Source organism: Styela clava, chromosome 5, assembly GCF_964204865.1.
Source record: "Styela clava chromosome 5, kaStyClav1.hap1.2, whole genome shotgun sequence".
Lineage (NCBI taxonomy): Eukaryota > Metazoa > Chordata > Ascidiacea > Stolidobranchia > Styelidae > Styela > Styela clava.
Window position 1 is genome coordinate 9,992,735 of NC_135254.1, and position 13,218 is coordinate 10,005,952.

General features: G+C 34.2%; 1 protein-coding gene and 1 long non-coding RNA gene across 3 annotated transcripts in view; one reads left to right on the forward strand and one right to left on the reverse strand.

Moving 5' to 3' along the window:
- The window catches only part of LOC120344932 (myeloid differentiation primary response protein MyD88-like), a 179,651-nt gene that overhangs the window by 134,848 nt on the left and 31,585 nt on the right, over window positions 1-13,218 (reverse strand). The gene's annotated exons all lie outside the window — the stretch shown is intronic.
- On the forward strand, window positions 1,494-3,971 carry LOC144422928 (uncharacterized). The gene is made up of 5 exons (XR_013475453.1): window positions 1,494-1,641; window positions 1,795-1,830; window positions 2,163-2,216; window positions 2,527-2,577; window positions 2,971-3,971. It is a non-coding gene; the product is annotated as an uncharacterized LOC144422928 (long non-coding RNA).

Below are 13,218 nucleotides of genomic sequence, written 5' to 3' on the forward strand. Positions count from 1 at the left end.
AGATCGATAAGTAATGATGTAAATGCCATTATTATACGGATTTCACACGCAGCAATGTTTCTATAATGCATGAAGTTTCACGGATTCAACATTTTGGATCATCTTGAATAGTGACAACTATCCACGTTGCTACAAACAGTGTTTTGGTGGAAAAATGTAGTTGATATCATTATATATAATATTAGATTTAACTAGCTTGCTTACGTATATTTGTACATCGACTTATTACATGAATAAGCGTATTAATTTGTTTCAGATGTTTTGTAACTACTGATAATCATGAAGCACAAATTATCCTCTTCAGATGCCAAAAGACACACCTTTATTCAATCGTTTAATTAACGTTCATTGAACCGGTGAGCATTCATAAGAATTCATACTTTGTTGCACAAGAATGGGCCTGAATTAAGGCAAATTTTATATTGTTAGCAGTTCAAGACTGTGATTTTGTACAGGAGACAGCCGATGGTTAGTGTTTGCTAATTTGTAGTTACAGGCAGTGGTGGGATTCAAATTTTTTGTCAGCCGGTTCCATCATACAAATGTCGAATTTTCAGACAGTTCTGTTACAAAAAGTCGTGTGATGCTAACGGGTTCGCTGATCTCATAAAATTCCGTGAGACGGTTCTATAGAACCGATGCGATCCGGCTGAATCCCAATACTGGTTACAGGGTGTTTGGGCATTATATTAGCCAAGATTTTCATTGAATACTGCTTCGATGGACTAAACCTTGACGATGGTTTTAGAAATTCGAAGGAAAGTTCATTCTCTTACCGTGTTTGGTATAAGTATCTACTAAGTACGCCTTAACAAGAAAATATTTCACCTTTAAAGCAATATGTTTATATTATGTGGGAATATAACATTTACTGCATTATGACAACATCCGATAACTTATTGGCGTTTTGAATGATCGTTGAAAAAGATAAATATATATGGAGGAGTGATTGAATATACATTAGAAATTTATTTAACACTGCTTTTAAGAAGTATATTAGTTTGATATTAGTATATATATTTGTATGTTATATAAATGTATATTATATTAGTATATTAGTAAAATTTGTATCGGACTGCGTTGTTTCATAGATGGCGGTCATTTTTTTTTATAAAAGTTTCGCAAAAAACAGATACAAACATTCAACCAAACTTAGAGAGATTATAAATGAAAGATAAGATCACTGGCCGGATTAGACCTATTCAACACAGACATGGCGAGATACAGGTAGTCAGGATGACTCCTAATGACTTAGTGGAAGGATCTCCATAAAGTAAATAATTTATGCGAGTTCAAAGACGAATACGTTCGTCATTTCTGTCCCCTATAAAATACCGTTTTGCAGAGATAAAGATATCATCAATCATCTTCTTGATTGAATAGGATATTTTATATAATATGAGTAAATAATTATAAACACGAACAAAAATAGCTTTGTAATGTCATTGTGTCGAATGGGAATATAATATTTAACACTCTGATTTTCCAGGCATTAGGCATTTAAACAATTGTCACTCTAAATTTTAGAGTCTAAAAGTATCAGTTTTGAATTTTATTAATATTTATTAATAGAATATAAATGAAACATGAAGCTTGTGATTGCTTTTATACTTTTGACGTTTTCTGTCTGTAATGGACAAAGTAAGTATATATTTTTGTACCAGTCTAGCTTTTTTTAATAACAAATTAGTGCTACCCCGAATTGTTTAATCCTTTAATTGAAATAAAATATTAAAATTAGCACAACTTTTGCATATATCTAATCTAGTTTTAAATTATATTCGTTATGTTTAGTTGAAGAAGTTCCGGTGCCGCCACCAGAGGACGCGGGTAATGATCTTAATGTTGGTTAAGAATGATGTCAGTTAGGTCAACTTTGCGGGAATAGCACGTCCGTAAAATCTAATCTAAAATAATTGCCGAATTTGGTGGAAACTGACTAAGATGACTGTAAATGTACCGAAAACCTAATATTTGTAAATCGTGTTTTCCGGCTTAGCGAAAAAATCAGTGGCTATATTAATGATTATTTTTTGCTGCAACTAAATTAACCCAACATATGTGCAAGTTTTTAATACTATTATTTGTTCAAAAATGTTCCCAAAAGCCATTCAAAAGCTGTATATAACCGTCAGTAAAATGCAGAATTCTTTATCTTTCAGTTGTTGACCCACAGCCAGTACCTGCTATTGTCGAAGCTTCAATTGAAAAAGAAAGTAAGTTTAAACGTAGAATTTTTAAAATAGAACGTTTTTTAAATTTACCGATAAAATACAAGCATTTTACGCGAAATATGGAATTTTCGGTCAAAAAGGGCAAGTCTGTAAGCAGGATTGTAGCACGGAATGGATAATTTTTTTTTCAGTTTGATGTTTAATGCATGACATGCGCCAAAGGATTTAAAAACATTTTGAGCATCAGATGTAAAAGACCAGTAAATCAGAAATGTTTTTAAATTTTAACAAATGAATATGCAACCGATAATAAAATGGCGGAATTTGTATGAAAATATACATTTTATTTCAGTTGTTGATGCACTACCAGTTTCAATTGTCGATCCAAAAAGTGAAGTGGACTGTAAGTTTAATGATATAGTACATATTTCTACCTCTTTAAACAATATATATTTGATGAAGAACAAATATATAAATACAGCCGGAGCCATGGTTAATTAAACTAGATGGGGATTTAGATAAATATAAAATATAACAATGCCTTTCAGTCGAGCATTAACACTTTATCATTATTGACATGGATTAAGATTTTGAAAAATCGGGACATAATGCACATATATGACAAGATTTTTTATTCAAAATTTTGGTATATATATAGGCTATTTTTTAATAACATAATATATTTATAAATCATTTTTGTAAATCTTTTGAAACATGTTATTTTTATGAATATAAATATATATGAACGAATTCAAAATTAATGAAAAGTCTCTTAAATTATCTATGTTTTCTATAGCTGATGTCCCTCCACCCTCAGAAGAAGAAGTTTCCGTCAAAGAAGATGGTACGTTTGAAAACGTTATAAATCAGTGAGGTCAATTTTGCGGGAAAAGCACGCCAGTAAAACTTAATCTAATATTATTACCCGAATTCGGTGGTAACTAACTCAGATGACTGCCAGTGGTCGTATCGCTATTCGTTACCACTCATTCAAGTACCGAAAACGTTTGATTCTGTTAGATCAGGGTGGTCCGAGGTTGCGAGGTTGAAGGGCCGCAAAAACGGTTGAGAAGGTCTCGAGGGCCGCAGACGGAGAAAACCCAAAAGTGATCAACACATCGCCAGTTTACTTACTTTAAACATATTTATGGATGAGGGTTTATTGTTCAAATTATTTTTTCAAAAAAAATATATAAAGTTTTCAGTTATTTTAAAATTGCTTCCCGAGAAATATCATGGTATTTTCGGTATCTCTTCTCGCGTTTGGTTTTGTTGTCGCTGAAAATTCCATTTTTTCGTGACAGATATTACTTGAAAACACACCAAACACAGTGGTTTCACATTGTTGTGAGTAAGGAAATACTTTCCTCTAAGTCAACTTTTTTTGTAATCCTCGTATGATGAAATATTTTATTTAAAAAGTGTTTGGCCACCTGATTTCCTGAAGATGGGAGTGTTTTCTGATGGGCTTTTATTTTTTTTATTTATTCTGGATCTAATGAACGTTTTCCTAATTCCAATCTTTAAAAATTCATTCTTACCTCACTATTGAAAGAAATTTGATTGGAGTGTTTTTGCACGCTTGTACAAACAGACTGGTTTACATATTCACACCTATTCTTCAGATTCGAAACTTACACCAATTGCTATTTAAAAATACTGAAAGCTAATCAGTAATCCTTGATTACTGCAACCTCCTTGCAAGAAAAATTGTTTATTGAGTTATTATATTATTTTTTGTGTAATTATGACGGTATATATTTTATACTTTTAATAAATGCTCTACATAATGTACTGAAACAAAAGAGTTGCCATATTTTATACAATCAAATAAATAGATATATAGATACGAGGCAGTAATCGGTAATTCGTGATATAGAATTGTCGAATTGGGTAATAGTGTAAAAACAAGACGGCGATGCTCGAGTATATGTACACGAAATGAAAAAGGAAGTAGTAGTACGGTTATTCAATCTCTTACAGTAGACCAGTGGTTTTCAACCTGTAGGTCATGGCCCATTGGTGGGTCAGAGCTCTTTTTCAATGGGCCACAGAGCTAGGCATAAATCAGAAAGAAAGCAATATTGCATCTGTAAAATAATTTCTTTGGGATCAGGAAAGGAACAAAATATTTGATAAAAATGTTACGTTTGTGATATAGTTTCTCCCTAATATCGCATTCTCTGACACTGTGTTTAAAAAAGTCCATGCTATGGTGCGACATTACGACTGTTATAGCACAGCAGCCAATGCTAAAGTTACGAAGGTAATTTATGTGATTATACGGGGGCACACCATAAGCGCAAACAAATATAACAGCGAACTTCAAAAAGCACTATGACGTAGCCTATGGAGTATGGCTGAAATTTCGTGTTGAAATCCGAAATCTACCACGATTTTTAGGATGTTAACCCCACAATTTATTGCTTTGTCGATTGAAGTAACTTGGATTGACTGAATTGGCGGTCAATATTAGATAAACTGATTGTGACGAGTTACGCGAACTGCTACCGGCTACCGGCTACCGTGCTCAACGATTTATTTCAATCCATACCTCGATCCTAGTAAAAGAATATAGTGAGTCGAGGTATGGATTGAAATAAATGGTTGAGCACGGGTGATTCATCATTTGTCTGGATCGGTACGTTACGGCTGTACGGTATGGAGCAGGCGCAGACAGTGTTTCAGTAGTCTATATTCTACGAGACTATCCGTATCTCCCATTCTTTCATGAGTGATTGCATGGGTACCGGCACGGTCAGACGGTACCGTACCGGCATCGCACGAGTGTCCAGACAACTGAGCAGTTAAGCAGCATTTTCCAATTAAATTACCTTCTACACGTAAAAACAAATTTTCGGATTCAATTCTATATTCTCTCATCAATATTATAAATATATTGCTTGTGGTTGAACTTGTAGCATGGAGAATTTATAGAACATTTTCGTTTTGAATTTATTGGATATTGCTCATGAAAATCAGTAGTGAGTTAGAAACCCAGGAAACACTTTTGTGCGTGTAGGATTAAGCCTGACAACGTTGGTCCCAAGCAGCATCAAATTTTCTAAAAATAAAAACGTCTGACAACGATGGGCCACGAGGCAGACCATCGTTGTCAACCTTTTTAATTTCTTTTTATCGAATTTTTTTTTTAATTTTTTTTTTTTTAATTTTTTTTTTTTTTCGTTTTTTTTTTTCGTTTTGATTTTTAATATTTTTTTTTAATTTTTTTTTTTCTTTTTTTTTTTTCAATTATTTTTATGTTTTTTCACAACTATTTTTTATTTTGGCTTTTTCATTTTATTTTTTCATTTTTTTTTTTAATTGTACGCGTGACAACGATGGGCCACCATAAACCTCCGCTATTAAATTTAAATCAAATATCTCCTCCAAGTTATCTTTAATGTTTAATTTTAGCTGTTCAACAGTTTTGGAGACGAAATTTGCATAAGGTAGAAACAGCAAAATGCGTACGCACGACGGTAACGATATAATGGTTGAAATTCAACGCCATTTTCCTGCACTTTTTAATTGACTATAGAAATATTTATGATTTTTTTTATAGTTTCATTCATAGCTTTATCTTCAACTAGTTGTCTACAATAACGAAGTTTTCGTCAAACCAAAACATAACTAAGGCCTCGTTGCGGGAAATAGAATTTGTTTGCAAAGTTTTAATGTCATATACCAACGGTGGGCAAACCGCGGCTCTTCTCGCTTCCATTAAATATTATCCAAATTTAACTAAGCGAAACCATAGTGCAACAGTTTTTTTTTTAATTTTTAAGCAGTCTAAGGAATTTTAGTTATGATTAGGACAAATTATGTTTTAGTATGAAAATCGTTGTAGCGTGGAATCTCAAATTTAAATTAATCAAGCGACAAATCTTACGTCACAGGGGTCAAATGTTTGTTGCTGATAGTATGCCGAATGCCGTGATAGGATATGATTCACATATTTATTCCGAATAAGAGGAAATCCGAAATGACGGCTTAGTCTTATGGCGAACCACGCCTCTCGTCCGGTTACCAGTCAATGTCGGGTATAGGATTAGTTAGTCAGTTAATTGTTTTCAGATGCATGTACTAGAATAGATGGTGGAGAGAGCCGTAACCGTCCATCGGTTACGTCAGTAGTCGTCAGTAGTCAAATTTCATGTACTTCCGGCCCAAATATACACATTTCCGTTAGCGTGCGGTTCACATTATTTTCGCCAACGAACAATTGACACAATAAACTTGCACTCTCTATAGTTGTGTTATATATTATCAAATAATGCATTGTTTTTATTTACGTCTTATCAATGTGAATAACGATGTTTTTTTTTTTGCAATTTCGCTGGCGCGTGCAGAACCTCGTCCAAAGGACGTTCTGACAAGCGAGTTCGAGATTTAGTCTTAGTGTAATACATTTTAGATAAAGCTGCTCACGGCAATAATACGTTACACGTTTTGCACTGATGTACATATGAACAGCGGCGCAGCCCCGGGTTGAATTTCGTATTTGCAAGGACACGTTTCGTAATTACCTTTAACATTAAATTTCTTAAATAATTGCGGTTGACATATCTAACAACTGGAATAAATGGAACAAACTGGACTTGGAATGCAAATAAAAAATATTTTTCCATACCAGCACTTTGCAATGTAAGACCCTCGTCGCAAACTTCCCTCCGTTTCCCAGACATTTCTAAATTTCAAAAATCAAAATTAGCTTGACTTATAATTACAACCACCGATGGTTGTAATCATTGATTGAATGTTCATCAAGTAAACGACATAGAACTGCTGACGCTATTTATTACAAAACAAGAACCATACAGCCGTTTGCTGCTACTTTACGCCCGTCGCCGATGTCCACGTAAAATACGTTTTTTTCATCCGTACTTACAATACTGCGATAAAAAAACTAATTGTTGATATCTCAGCGGAACGAACAAGAAATACATTTGTCTTCAAATACGTGACGAAGGGGGAATTTGGGAAACCAGTATATAAATGTTCACAACTTGGGTACCAAAATTTCGCTGACAAAAGCAATAATCTATTATACCAAAATAAGCTCTGTTAAAATCGTACGCGATATTAGCGACTCTTTCGGTTTGGGTCCACTGATGATATGCTACAGTATTTCACCTAATGTTAGATTGAATTAAGACGTTTTTATAATCAATTTTTATAACTAGAATAAGGTGTTTTTCGAATTATTCCGGAACTCGGTGGATCACCAAAAAAAAAACGGAGTGTTACTCTCTGACCAGCGGATCATTGGTTCGCCATCCCTGGTCTAAGCTATTCTTCATTTGTTGAGTTAAGTTTTTAATTAGCACTTAGCCTACCTTAGAGAAAATTATTTTTGAAAACGTCGAAACATCCACAGAACATTCGTAGTTTATATCTTTCGCACATGACGTTCAATAACGGTGATCAGTGGCGCATAAATTCACGGAAATATGCTCATGATAATGTCCCATGGGGTGATTTACGCTTAACCCAAAACCTGGTCAAAAGTTTGTTCACTTTTATTCGTTGTCGCGCGATATCAATATGTTATCATGTCAGTGGTTGAAGACGGTATTTATCGCTGAAAGGCTACTAACTTTATTTAAATCCATAAATTCCACGGGAGTTCGTTTTTCACTTGGAAGTTTTGTGTGATGTCGCGATCAAAATTGAAATTTTCGCACCGTGCTTGGTTCTGATCACATCTACGTGATTTGGGGGTCAGACTAACAGTATTGTAAAAGATTTGATGCTACTTTGGTTCGGATTTCGTGTCCACATTTTTCAGCATTGCTTTGTCGTTACAAGAAGTATCAGTTCTGATAAAAGTTGCAAGGCAAACATTAACTATTGTTTTTTGATGAATGCAGTTAATTAATAATAGCATTTTTATTTGTAAATAGTAAAAATAGCATGCCTCGAAATCGATGAATAATCGATGGGTAATTTAAATGGATATACAGATTAAAACGTTTGCCTCAATTGAATACTATTCTGGGGCGAAATTTCCCATATTGTAAACAAGAAAATGCGCCATTTACAATAGTTTCCGCAGTTATCTTCACTCAGATAATATTTCATATTCAAAATAACATGGGGTATAAGTAAATTGTATTTGAACAACGTGTATACAATTAAGATTCGAACGAGTTCTACAGTATGCATCCATGTGTTACAGTCTTCAAGAAGTCTTGCTCTATTGTAATTAACAACAACAACAGTACCGGACGTTTAGGAAAACATGCAGTAGCGAATCACACGGATGTGGTTTACTTCAATCACAGCCTACCGCAATATTTCCTCTCATGACGTCACTTGATTTACCTGATTTGGTCTTCTCTACAAAAACATCATTCATTCATTCATCATTCATTCTGTTAGGAAAACGGATATGAAATTCATGACGTAATACTATGTGTTTTTGATGTACGGCTAAACTTGATTTATAATTGGAAATGGATGACTGATTTTGTTTTGTGCATTCTCATACCAAGAGCAGTTTCTTAAATTGATAATTAGAATATAAAACATGCTGACAGATCGTTGGATATATAACCATTGGAAGTATTTGGAAAACTCAGTTTTGAAAATGTATTCTATATGAATCTTATAATCTCTCAATTTCCTAGACACGATTGAAACATTAGATACTACTTGATTTATTGTGATCTCGCAATGTGGCAGTTGTTTACTAAACAATTTACCAGTTTCACTGAGTCCACTTTTGAATGTCTTACTTATTTTTATCATCACACAAATGCAAAAGAAAGCGGTTATATCTTGATTAGACTGCAACCAGTCTACCCGATGAAAAATCCGCCTGGTAGTAAGCGCCGGATTAATTATTAAACAATATAAGCACGTGCTTGGGGCACCAAGCAAAGAGGGGCACCACAGAAATTTTAATAGCAGAATTTTATATACTTTGTTGGTGTTTATTTAAAATATTACGAGTTCACCATACGACTCAAACTTCAAAATGTTAGCTTATTTTTAGTCGAGTATTATATTATCCTTCTCAAAATAAACACGGAAACTTATATATTGGACACGAAGTGGGCCTATGATGCGTTTCGTAAAATTGTTGTTGTTTTATCTTTCTAGTATTATCCTTGTTGCTGCATTTTTGTTTAAAAAAATTTCTTTTCTCTCCAACAATTGGACCAATAAACCAACTGGGGTTGGAATCCCGAGATTAAAACCATTTTTTCTAACTCTTTGTGCCTGTTTTTTAGTAAAAACACTCCTCTGTTTTAAGCGTGGGCCATGTGACAGTAGTGACGAAACGCAGAGCCGACTTAACGCCGCGCAATCTTGTTTTTCCAGCAAGGTCCCAAAATATCAACTTAGACGGACTTGCTGGTTATATGACGATAGCACCAAGCTTGCTCACGCTGCAAGTTTTCAAATTACTCAAATATAACAATTCGTAATAAAATGAGTGTCTAAAGAAAAGTGGCATAAGGAAAACACGGCGGAAACGTATTTCCTTGCCCATCACACAGTGTTTAGTTTGATTTCAAGTAATATCTGTCACGAAAGAATATAATTTGGAGCAACATCAAGCGCGAGATGCAGAAAATACAACGTTAATTTTAGGGAATCATTTTTTAAATAACTGAAGGCTTTATATATCTTCTTTAGAAGAACGCCATCTATGCAACATAATAATGGTCTAACTAGAACGGTAAATTCTCGTTGCTTATTAAATTTAAAGTAAGTAAACTCGCGATATTTCGATCACTTCTGGGTTTTCTTCGACCACCTCAAACGTTTTTGCGGTCCTTCAACCTAGCGACCTTGAGCCACCCTGAGGTAGACTACTATAGGTACCGGTAAAATTGCAAACTACAGTTGTGACTGGTATTCTTTGGTATTTTCATTCACGTTGAGACTGGAATCATGAATCGTTATTGTCACACACCTTCAGGATTAGAGCTCAACCGTTATATCGGCCCGATGTTGTGTGTTTGCCGATATATCATATCGGCAGTAAACGGCCGATATATCATATCGGCAGTAAACGGCCGATATATATATATCGGATATATATAACAGTTAAAAAGTTTAAAATGGTTCGTAAAAGTGGTTTTATTAACTGTTGGTTGTGATTATTTTTAATGGATAATACACTTATGTGGTTTATTGTTTTTATAAATAAATTACACATGAGGGGCACCAAAGTCTTCAGTGCTTAGCGCACCAAAGGGGCATAATCCGCCCCTTCTGGTAGTACATACTTATCATCAATATCATTAAAATATTTTCTAAGAGATGCCTTAAAAACGTTCGAATCACTTTACTTCGACCCTTCAACTGTTTTACACTTTAATAAGGCGGACGGACTTCTTGAGACAGAGTATACCATTCTCTTCAATCCGGAGATAGATGTTATCTTTAGATAGCAACAAACATGAGGTAATGGGATTGTTGAATAGACAGACAATGACTATATCAGACACAGAATGACGAAATTATAAAAAAAGAGTGCTTATTCGAATTTCGTGCAACGCAAATTATGCTAGAGTTAATTTGAGTCCCGACGCAGTCTACATAGGAAATATCATTAAATAGCACATATTTTGCTAAGATCCATTTTGTTTAAACTATGTAAAATATATATTTGAAACAATATTTTGGGTTGGTATAATTGAAGATTATGGTAAAACACAGGGGAGATATATGACAATGTAACAAACAACAATAAATTATGGAAAAATGTGTACCGGTTCATTACTACAGAACATATTACCCCTTGCTTTGATAAATCTATATATCTCACCTTGCATACCATGCAAGGGTGTGTAGAAGGGAAGTTAGAAAATCCCGTAATTCTAGCAAGAATTACCTAGTTATTATGAATGATGTAATGCTAAAGTATGTTTAAACGAACTGGGGCTTGTAATCGCGGAAAACAAGAAGAATTTTCCAAAGAGACAGAAGCTCCAAATATCTATGTGAATATTTACAAATTTAAGGTGTGAAGTAGCTTCCTTCCTGAACTATTCCATTCACTGCTAAATACAGAACCATTTGACATGATAGTTGACATGATAACAACCATTGCAGTTGAAGCCGTAAAAACGTTTCAGTCTTGGGTTTCTAAAAAGCATTATTTAATTTCCGACTTCAAAGACAAAGTTGGATGAGTTTTTTTAGTATATTTTATATGAGATTTACTGTATTATACATTACTGTATTATATATCGTCAGGTACGTTGGGTCATGATCCTGGTTGCAACAAAGCTTATTTAATTAGATCAAGTGGTTATAAAAATTGCGGAGTAATTGTGGAGTGAGTAAATGAAACCTCTCCGCAAATAATGGAATAATCGATTTCATGTTGCCATTGGCTACAAGGCTATACTATACCTCTTGTGAGACCCGATATTGCAATAAAAATTTGTCTGTTTTTTTTCAATTGATGCAAACATATTTGTGTGAAATATGAGAGCAATTTATACTACCTTTGACCTTCGATACAAATATTTGAAGCGGCGCTTCCTGTGATGATAACGCCAGGTAAAGTTTGTTTAATGTGAAAAGGTCGTTAAATGGGTCGAGAAATGTGTCTGATGTCTGAAATAAGCCAAAATCGCGAGACTGTGACTTAGGAGTACGTATAAAAATTCCGTCAAAATGATCCACAAAGATTTTTCCAATTATGCCGATTCTCTTTCTATTAATAATAACACCTCTCAAATACCTGCAATAACCCTAAATCACTGGGCCGTGAATATTGAGGGGGTAAAAAAAATTTCTTTGAAAATAACTTCTGTCAACGTCATTCTGAGACATTATGCAACCCGTCGATGAGACTAGACTGGGCGCTACCGAGGAAAGCGAAATTAACAATTTTCTGTGATAAAATAACCTAATAAACGGTAATAAACCGTTCCGGGGTTTAGGCAACGCATTTTTTAAAAGCCCACTTAAATCTTCCGAACCCAATTAACACCGTTTGAGGTCAAGTTAAGTTATTTGTACAATTGAGTTGAAGATGTACAAAGCAAATCAAGGATATGATAGATACATTGTAGAAAAACTTCAACAATTAGAATTGTGAATTCTATTAATTTATCATAAAAATATTGAGCCCAAGATATGAAACACCTCGACTTTTAGATGGTATAATATTATCTACTCAGTACTCATGTAACAATATAAAGATGAACAATCGATGGTATAGCGTCATAGACTATAGAGAATAGCCATGATGTGACAAGGGCGTTACCATAACCGCAATTAAATTCTATTCAATCGTGTAAAGACTAGGAAGGAAGTTCATAAAATCAAATGATTGGCTCGTCATTTCATTCAAAGTCATTGAAGCTATAAATAACTAATGACCTTGAATTTGTTGGACTTAACATTAGTTCATGCACACATTCTAATATCACAAAAAACTTAAATGTACAACAGCCGAAATAATTCGTCTATAAGAAAATAAAAAGATGCCCATTGAAGTAGAATGGAAAGAAATATATTATCAAAACTACTCTCACCAGGAATTAATAAAAGCTTGAAACTGACTATTTCTTATTGCGTTAGTAAAGTACAATTATCTGTAACAAGAGAGCAATGTCTTAATATGTAGTCACAAAAGTCGCGAATTGATACCGCAAAGCAAAGAGTTTGCTGAAAATATCGCGGCACAACAGCGTAACGGAATAAAGTGCCCCATTTGTCGCGATAGGAATGCCCCAGTGAATTACATTAAAACAGCGAAATGCTGGGCAAATAATCCGATGTACTAGAACTCAATGGGAATTGAAAAATGAAAAGAAGCCTCCAAAGCAGATAATATATCCATTTCATTTTAATATATTTTTTCTAGTTGCTGACCTGCTTCAAGTTTGTATTGATTAGTAATGATTGCTATGCAAATAACTGTTTGTTGCATGATAAGAAACCAGTATATCGGTCAGAGACCGAAGACTCATCGATCGAAAGTTAAGGGATCCCCCAAAACAGCGCTCTTACTCCACAGTGACACCTTGTGTACCATCACTAATTAATTATTACCTCGCTAATTATACGA